This window comes from Asparagus officinalis, chromosome 8 (assembly GCF_001876935.1).
Source record: "Asparagus officinalis chromosome 8, Aspof.V1, whole genome shotgun sequence".
Lineage (NCBI taxonomy): Eukaryota > Viridiplantae > Streptophyta > Magnoliopsida > Asparagales > Asparagaceae > Asparagus > Asparagus officinalis.
Window position 1 is genome coordinate 106,418,537 of NC_033801.1, and position 10,365 is coordinate 106,428,901.

Genomic DNA, 10,365 nt, shown 5'->3' on the forward strand with positions numbered 1-10,365 from the left:
TTTTCGGCCCAATCAAACTCCAGCTGCATCAATCCAACAAAACCGGCCCAAGTAGCAACCAAGTCTTTGTTCATTGATGATTTTCCAATCAAAGCAACCGGCCCACAGAGCTTTTCTCCATTCAAAATGCAGCTGGCCCAGATTTTGCATTTCTTGTGATTCACACTTGCAGCAACCAAAAGCAGCTACATCCGGTCTTGATTTTCACAACAACAAATCAAAGTCCAATGTATTTGGTTTTGAAAATAAAAAGGCCAAGTCCGGTCCATTTCTCTCTTCAGGTCCGGCCCAATGGATGTTCAGCAATCAAGTTTGAAGAGCGGCCCAATGAAGAAATTCAACTATGCAGCATTCGGTCTCTTCTACTCTTGGTGTAATCTTTTTGCTTTGGGCCTTCAAAAAGTCGAAAATTGCACTTAGACTTCTTGAATCATTTCTTCATTTAATCAATGGGTTTTTGTTGAGAGATGGGAAGTTGAGATTTATTCTTCATTAATCTGTAATTAAAAGATAAAAATAATTATTAGTGGTATATTTATTCATATAAAATAGATAATGAGAGTATAAAATTATAATAAAAATGTGATTATCAACCGCAGAGCCACTGGCAGTCGACCGGCACTGTAGCAAAACATGCACAACCAGTTTCCAGATTTTGACAGTTTTGGAATTTTACGTATCTGACTTTGTAAAATCAATTAAAAATGGTAAATCAACTCTAAAAATCATGAAATTTTGAGGGAAGGTTCTAGACATGTATATGAACATGTTAGAGAATTAATTTCTGAAAACTCACTTCTCAGTTGAGAGAAATAAATGTTTGAACATAGATAAATAGTTTTTGAAAAACTGCTGAATACTCGTTTTTGTAAATTCAATTGAAAATAACAAAACAACTCCAAAATTAGTAAAACTAGGGGAAATTTTTGTATATATGAATATAAACATGTAAACGAAGAAAATTTTCAAATTACATTTCCCAATTGTGAAAACTCATGTATTTTGCAAGTATGTCCAAAACATGAAAAGTTGATATACATGTATATATATATATAAAACCAAAATGTGTATATATATATAACTATATATATTTATAGGAAGCCAAAACATGTATGTATATATATAACTATATATATATACATAGAAACCAATATAATATGTGTATATGATATTGAGCTTAAAGTACTTAACACACATAATATAAACTAAACTAGTTACCCAAGCTATAGGTCTTCAATATGCTCGACTTTGTAAACTTGCGGATGAAGCTTGAACTTGGATCTTCAACTTTGAATTGCATAGGCTTCAACCACTATTCATCTAACCTCCATTGGATATGATCGTGTAGGCGTAATTCCATCCATCCTCTAACATGTTATTTCTCTATCATTGATACAAAAATACAAACACTAGATAAACAACATTAGAAGTAAATTATTTGTAAATCATCATCAAAACAAGAAGGCCAACAATCTCCCCCTTTTTGATGATGACAAACAATTTAAAAAAAGATATATGCATGAAAGAAAATTATTATTATAAATTATAATTATCATGCATATAAACAAGAAAGGTTATACTCACAATATTTCTTCCCCTTTGACACATCAAAAAGGGGACAAAAAGATAAAGAGAGCGAAAGCTCCCCCTACATATAAGCATGGGTGAGTATAACACATAGTATAGGGATTGCTCCCCCTATCGAAATACCTTAATGGATATATGAAATGAATGCTAAGGTAAAAACATGTGAGTAAGCATAAATGAAGGATATGCTAAACATACCTCACATACAAATAAGACAATGAGAACACATATTGATATGTCATTATGAAATAATGTCTCATTACTCAAACATAAAACCATGTATGAATAAATTTATGATTTTTTTAAATAAAAACAAATCACTCAAATGAAATTATAAATCAAGATTTGAGTCCAAAAACAATGTTTGATCAAAAAAGAAAATTTTCTTTGTATAACTTGATCAAACCACATAGAATATATTATAAGGCAAGAATAGATGATCCATGAACACAAACATATAAATATCATCATATAAGTGAATTATAATGAATTCAAAGCAACAAATAAAAAAAAATCTTTGACCAAAGAATTTCAAGAGAGGCAACAATATACTAAGCTCTTAAGCTTGTTCCAACCCATATAATCATTCTAGCATCCGATAAACATGATTTGAGAATAAACACCCAACAAATCCGGGGGGTTATATAAAAACGAACCTTTCAACAAAAATCAAAACTAGTAATCATGAAATTAAAAGAATCGATCAAAGAAAAATTGTTTTCATATTCAAAAATTTTTTTTCAAAACATGTTTTTCAAAGCCAAGACATAAAAAATAAAAAATAAAAAAATTATTGGTTTAAAAAGATTTTGGCACCCAAGCATTCTTGGTGCCAGATTGGTTAGGGATATGACCCCTATCATTCAAGCTCAAAGCCCTAGGGTTATGAACCCGTTTGGGCGCATGTGATGTACGAACACGGTTAAAGTAAAAATTGTGCAAATGACCTTTCTGATTGTAATAAGTGCAATGAAAGAGGCCCATTTGATTTTGTTGACCATAAACATATGCACGAGAAACATTTACAAACATAGATGGTCTTTTAAGATTATTTGGCAGATGTGAAATATTTTAAAACAATGTTAGTCTACTTGAAATATTTTACGATTTAGAAACTTTTCGCAAAGCAAAATAAAATTTAGCTAAGTGACCAACTCTACCACAAAAATCCTAATGATACACATTAGCATGCTTATGATGAACTTTATGAGAATGAGCATGTGAATGTGTATGTGATGGAGAAGCCTTATGAGATGCACAAGGAGCATTTATATTAGTCTTTGTAGGTTTATGTGCATCATAGCAAAATTTAGCAATATGGCCTTTTCGACTGTAATTTGAACACTTGTAAATTTTGCTATATATGTGTGCATGATGTATGAAGTGTTTAGATGTAGTAGCATGAGACTTAGCACACATGCTCATAAGTTTCTTATGATTATCCATGCATTTAACAAGAGTTGAGTCTAAAGATGAAATGTGGTTTTTAACAAGATTCAACTCATCATTATTAGGCACATATGCATTTTTTATTAGAAGTAGAACATAAATAGTTATTTATGAAAGAAGCAGTATAATTTTTTATGTTCTTTACTTCTAACATGATATTATTTTTGTCATGAGTCAAGTTAGCAATATCCAATTTTAAATTATTATTTTCTAAATTTAGCATATCATTATTTTCTTTAAGAGCATCATTCTCTTGAGAAATGATATCAAATTTGGAAGCTAACTTCTCATGATCGGATTTTAAACCTTCATGCTTGTTTTGTAAATCAATAAATTTTTTATGCAATTTGTTATAGGCATGCAATAATTTTTCACTAGCACAGGCGAGTTCATCAAAAGATAAATCATATTCGGATTCGAACTCGCTTACCACACTAGGGTTATCCCCTAGTGGACGCGTGCATGATGCTCCACTATTACTTGAAGTCGATTTCGCCACGACGCGTCGAATCTCCTCCAAGTCACCTTGATGTGCTTCAAAAAGTTTCCATATTGTGTAAGCACTATCAAAATGAGAAGTTTCTATATTTTGGAGCAACACTAGGATCATAGCCTAAACAAGATGCATCATTCATATTCATAATTTATAAAAATATGCAAGCAAGATACCAATAAATCTCAAAACTAGATTAGCAAAAAAAGATAACTTGGATCTTTAACTCAAGGCGATTAGACCTTAAATCAAAGAGCACTAAGCTCTGATACCAATTGTTAGACTCTATTGCCACTAAGAAAGAACTCTAGGGGTGAATAGGGTTTATGCTAATCTAATCCGATTTAAATACCAAATAAAACTTATTAACAAATATATTCTTGCAAGATAGATATACAACTAATTATGAGCAAGAATATGCAATATATATTCTTGCAAGATAGATATACAACTAATTATGAGCAAGAATATGCAATATGAACAAAGGGTTATATCCTAGCAATAAGATATACTATGAGATATATATTATGAGCAAGAATATGCAATATGAACAAAGGGTTATATCCTAGCAATAAGATATACTATGAGATATATACAAGGATATACAAAACACTTAAAGGTAAACAAACTAAACTAGATAGTGTGTTATATAAACAAGAAGCAATATACAAAGGCGATATAAGATATGAACATAAAAAATAAGTGCGCCAATACAATCACAAACAAACGATATGTTCACGAGGTTCGGTCCCCACAACCTACGTCCCCGCTCCTCACCTCGAGAAATCCTATAAATGCGAGGGTCACTGACGCATCAGCTTCATTAGTTGGTCTCGTGACTTGAGCAACGTAAGACGTTCAAAACCGTAAGGTTAACGCCGGACAACGCGTAACCCTAGGTCAACGCCATTCAACGCGTTGCGATCAAAAAGTCAAAACGATATGTTCACGAGGTTCGGTCCCCACAACCTACGTCCCCGCTCCTCACCTCGAGGAGATCTCCACTATCACATCGGGTTTTCTACGCTTACCCGAAAAACATTTACACCTCACAATACGGTTTTCTAGCTAACTGAAAACTTTACAATCCACACTCATAATATAACTGCACTAACTACCACCTCAAGTGTTGGTCTCTAGCCTGTGTCTCCCTCAAGTATTAGAAATTACAACATCTCTCTAGGCATTACCACCTACCCCACTCCTCTTGGGATGACCCCCTCTCTCTCACCACACACTCCTCTTGGTGTACTAGTGTATTACAAAGTGATCCTCACAATTAAGCACAATAATGTACTAGTGTATTACAAAGTGATCCTCACAATTAAGCACAATAACAACAAATGATTTGTTCTCTACAATGAACGAGAACTCAATTAGGCACAACTCAATTAAGCACAATAACAACAAATGATTTGTTCTCTACAATGAACGAGAACTCAATTAGGCACAACTCAATATTACCATCTTTTGATTTGTTCTCTAAACAAGATGAGAACTAAGTTAGGCACAACTCAATGTTACTATCTCTCACAACCCTAAATATATTATGAATATAAATACAATAAGCTCAAGTGGGTGTGTGTAACAATGAGATTAATTAAATCTAAACTCAATATAAAACTATTTGGAGGGGGTATCTGTAGGCATATAAAATTGCTTATAGGTCCCTTAGCTCAGCTCGGCGCAAACCGATAAACCAACGAGGCAACGAGATTGACTAGTCGCACGTAAGCAACGGAATACGTCCATTCGCGTGCGGGATCAAGCCAAGTGTTCGAAGAGTCAACGAGTGTTGGATGCTCAAACTCCAATAGATGATCTCCTCAAGCTCTTGTAGAATTGATTTCACAAACTCAAACCTTTAATTGCTTAAAAGCTTTTTAAACACACTTAAACAAATCTTAAACCATTGTTTAAAACTCTTTAAACTTGTTTAAAACATTTTCTTGGATATCCATAGGACTGAGGTATATGGGGGTATATATATGAAACCCCAAAGCCAAGAGAAAGCCAAGAAAAGGATAAAAAAATCCTTAAAAAACACAACCAGGAAACTAGCCGTTATGGGCAACGACTACTGCAGCGGTCGACTGCAGAGCCACGTCCGGTCGACCGTATTATTCACAGCAAAAAAAGTTTTTGGAAATTTGGCGGTTGACCGCAGAGCCACTGGCGGTCGACTGGCACTGTAACAAAACGGTACTGTAGCAAAACGTGCACAGACTGTTTCCAGATTTTGACAGTTCTGGAATTTTACGTATCTAACTTTGTAAAATCAATTAAAAATAGTAAATCAACTTCAAAAATCATAAAATTTTGAGGGAATGTTTTAAACATGTATATGAACAGGTTAGAGAAATAATTTTGGAAAACTCACGTCCCAGTTGATAGAAATAAATGTTTGAACACAGATAAACAGTTTCTGAAAAACTGTTGAATACTCGTTTTTGTAAATTCAATTGAAAATAAGAAAACAACTCCAAAATTAGTAAAACTAGAGAAAATGTTTGTATATATGAATATAAACATGCAAACAAAGAAATTTTTCAAATTATATTTCCCAATTGTGAAAACTCATGTATTTTGCAAGTATGTCCAAAACATGAAAAGTTGATATACATGAAATTTGATGTTTTGACATAAACACAACTTTGAAACATTTTCAAACGTTATTATAGACTTAATAAAAGATATATATCATGATTGTTAAGTCCATAAATAAGAATATAATATTTTGACAAGGATACACATGTTTTGCAATATATCCAAAACCATAACTTGTATATATATATATATACATAGAAACCAACATAATGTGTGTGTATATGATATTGAGCTTAAAGTACTTAACACACATAATATAAACTCCTAAACTAGATTACCCAAGCTATAGGTCTTCAGTAAGCTCGACTTGGTAAACTTACGGATGAAGCTTGAATTTGGATCTTCAACTTTGAATTATATAGGCTTCAACCACTATTCCTCCAACCTCCATTGGATATGATCGTGTACGCGCAATTCCATCCATCCTCCAACATGTTGTTTGTCTACAATTGATACAAAAATACAAATACTAGACAAACAACATTAGAAGTAAATTGTTTGTAAATCATCATCAAAACAAAAAGGCCAACACCATCTCTTCTCCATAAACTCTCATCTTGTTTGCCACCGTCATGACTCTAGAAAAATACTATGTCACTCCTTCGCCGGACTTCATCTCTAGGGTTTCAAATTCTCATCGAAGAGCTTGAAGATGAGACCTCTTGACCCTTGCATTCCCTTCGAACTTTTTCTTCATGGCATCCCAAATATCTTTGGCAGTATCCTTCTTGAGAATGGTGTCAAGAACAGTGCGGTCGATGGCCTGGAAGAGGTAGTTCTTCACTTTGAGATCCTTCAGCTTCAACTCATCAATTTCCTTCCGTTGTGCATCCGTCTGCACCGATCCACTTGCTGGCTCAACAAAGCCAGTCTCCACCAGCCCCCAAAATTCCTTCGAACACCGAAAGTTTTCCATAAGCCTGCTCCAATGATCATAATGACCATCGAAGCGAGGAATGGATGGTTGCATGAAATTTCCTTCACTGGACATCTCTCTCACACTTGTTTGAAATCACTCAAAGCTGCAGCTTTTGTTTTTCAGGCCCCCTCTGATACCAGAATGTTGGGAAACTTTGATCACAAATGAAAACAGAGCTCAACAATATTCTGGATGGATCTACTTTGTTATTAAGGGGCAGTTTGGTCCCCTATTATAAGGGGTGGAAAACTCAGAAAACCCCTCCATGTCAGATTTTTAGCCCTCCACGTCAGTTTTTTTGTTTCTGTCCATTTCTTTATGCCGCTTTGGTTCGCTCGGATGGAAGAGGGAAAACTCTGCTGAAATCGCCGCCAGCTCAGATTTTTTTACCTCTCTGATTTCCTCCACCAACCGAGTGAAATTGATGAAAACTCTGCCACATCAGATTTTTTCCTTCTCTGCTTTGTTTACAAAAGTTTTTCTTTTTTTTCTATGTGAACCAAACACAAGAAAAATAAATACATTGGTTTCTCACCATTTTTATGTGCGAACCAAAGCAAAACAATTTATTTCTTCGAAAAATTTAGAAAACTCAAAACTTATATTTCTTTACATAGAATTGTATTTCCCTATATCAAGGAAACGAACCAAACAGCCCCTAAACAAACTTGGCTTTATACGCCTTACAGTCATAACAGAAAAGCTAAAAGAAAGCTCACGTTTAGCATTACATCCGCTAACGTGGTTAGTGTAAATTGAACCACTAAGGCTCTGTTTGGCAAAACTAGCTGAAAGCTACGAGATTATAGCTGAAAGCTGTCAAGCTAGCTGAAAGTTGTGAAATTGTAGCTGGAAGCTGATAGCTGTGTAGCTAGCTGATTGGCTAGAGCTGTTTGGCAAAAGAAGCTGTACAACTAGCGTAAATTTGTTAAATGACTAAAAAGGACATGCAATATTATTGATATAAAATTAGAATTATTAGGGGCAAAAACGGAAGAAAAAAATTAACAGCTCCTTCCCAAAGACAAACGCTACTTGAAATAGCTTTCCAAAAGCTACTTGCAAAAGACACAATCTCCAAAATAATCTCCTCCTATTTTTGGTCACCAAACAGCTCTACTAGCTTATTGACAAAGTCAATAAGACACAAGTTCTTAGATAAGACACTTTTTTTTGTTGCCAAACAGTGCCTAACAGTCCCAACTAGCCCTAAAGACTAGGGATTTATTAACAGAAACAAAGAGGACTTAGGTACTGTTTGGCAACCAAAAAAAGTGTCTTATCTAAGAGCTTGTGTCTTATTGACTTGGTCAATAAGCTAGTAGAGCTGTTTGGTGACCAAAAATAGGAGGAGATTATTTTGGAGATTGTGTCTTTTGCAAGTAGCTTTTGGAAAGCTATCTCAAGTAGCGTTTGTCTTTGGGAAGGAGCTGTCAATTTTTTTCTTCCGTTTTTATCCCTAATAATTCTAATTTTATATCAATAATATTACATGACCTTTTTAGTCATTTAACAAATTTAAGCTAGTTGTACAGCTTCTTTTGCCAAACAGCTTTAGTCAATCAGCTAGCTACACAGCTATCAGCTTTCAGCTACAATTTCACAGCTTTCAGCTAGCTTGACAGCTTTCAGCTATAATCTCGTAGTTTTCAGCTAGTTTTGCCAAACAGAGCCTTAGTAAACTCCTAAAAACAAGCAACAACCCTTCAAAACTGACCTGTGAGAAAATAGGAGGGAAAAAAAAGAGTGTTCCAGTGTTATATTGGCGCTGACATTAGACCTTACTCCTATGGACATTTGTTGTTATGTCATAATCTTGTATAACTTCATAATGAAGAGTCTAACTATTAGAGGTGTTAATTGTAAATGGAGCCAAACAGATCATAAAAAATTTAAGTCACTACGATTATATCCTTGAACTACAGTGAGTTTAATTAATACCCAGACAAAATAAGTCATCAATCTAAACATGACCAAATTTGTTGAAGAGCTTATTAGGACCTTGCATAAAATTTCACTTATTGACGCAATTGAGCAGTAACTTTCAATTGGCAAACATTATAGGCCTAAGAACAGCTGGTACTACAGAAGAAAATTCTGAACATAAATAAGGTATGAAGAATAGCTTGGGGAAATAAACAAATACGAGGCGGATGCATAGTGTTGACGTGGAGTGCAGTTGCACCCCAAACAGTTCATAAATTACATTTTAACACCTTCTACAAACACGATTTGCCCCCATAGTTTTAAAATTTTTGCATCCCACTTTGAATTTTCAAGCAATTGAGTGGTACTACAGGCACACCCTTCTACCACACCTTGGGGCACACCCCTCTCACAGCTACAGTGCACGGGGCCCACTTTAGATTTTTAAAAAAAATCTAAAGTGGGCCCTGTGCACTGTAGCTGTGAGAGGGGTGTGCCCCAAGGTGTGGTGGAAGGGTGTGCCTGTAGTGTTATTTTTTTGGTAAATAGATACTTATCATCTGTTCCTCTACGAAAATTTTCCTGGGTCGGCCATTCCATGCGTACGCAATTATGCATAGTTATTACAAATTAACCATATTTCTCCCAAGAAAATATCAAATCCATCAAAATGATAATATTTTATGATAATGACAGTTCTGATAATGACAGAATACAGGAAAATGTAAATTTAGAACATTTAGGTTTAGGGTTGCAGCTTGTTATGGATGGAGGCCAGTTTCGTCAAAAATAATGAGTGAGATATAAGGACTGGTAATATAAATCAAACAAACTACTTATATGATTTTCCGTACACATTTGCAATTGTTATAGTTCAACAATTTTAGAATAAGAGGTTAACCTGATTGCATATTGTGAAATGATAAAACTCTAGATATGATGCATAGTTATTTTTAAAGTTTTCGAGAAATAAAAAGTTTTAACTTAAAAGAATTTTTATTAAACTAGAATATTGTAAAACGAATATGGCCTAGAACTTAGTTAATTAGAGCAAGTTTAATATTAAATACGTACAAGGGCATTTGGTCTAGTGGTATGATTCTCGCTTAGGGTGCGAGAGGTCCCGAGTTCAATTCTCGGAATGCCCCAATTTTTTAAAGAAGAGTTTTCACCGTTTGCCTTTTTATTTGCTGCATGAAGGAACTCTAGATTTATAAGCCCATTGTGTTAATATAAAATCTTTTTTTTAATTGCTTTAGTGTCCGCATGATATATCTAGGTCAAATAGAGTGTTATTGATGAAATGGGGTTTAGGACTAGAACATTTATCGAAGAATTCCACTTCGCATGACTCAGTATAAATTAGAGTTGTGCTCTTGTGCGT

At 34.4% G+C, this 10,365-nt stretch overlaps 1 non-coding gene across 1 annotated transcript; it reads left to right on the forward strand.

Annotated features, from left to right (window-relative positions):
* TRNAP-AGG lies at nucleotides 10,058-10,129 on the forward strand. The gene has a single exon. It is a non-coding gene; the product is annotated as a tRNA-Pro (tRNA).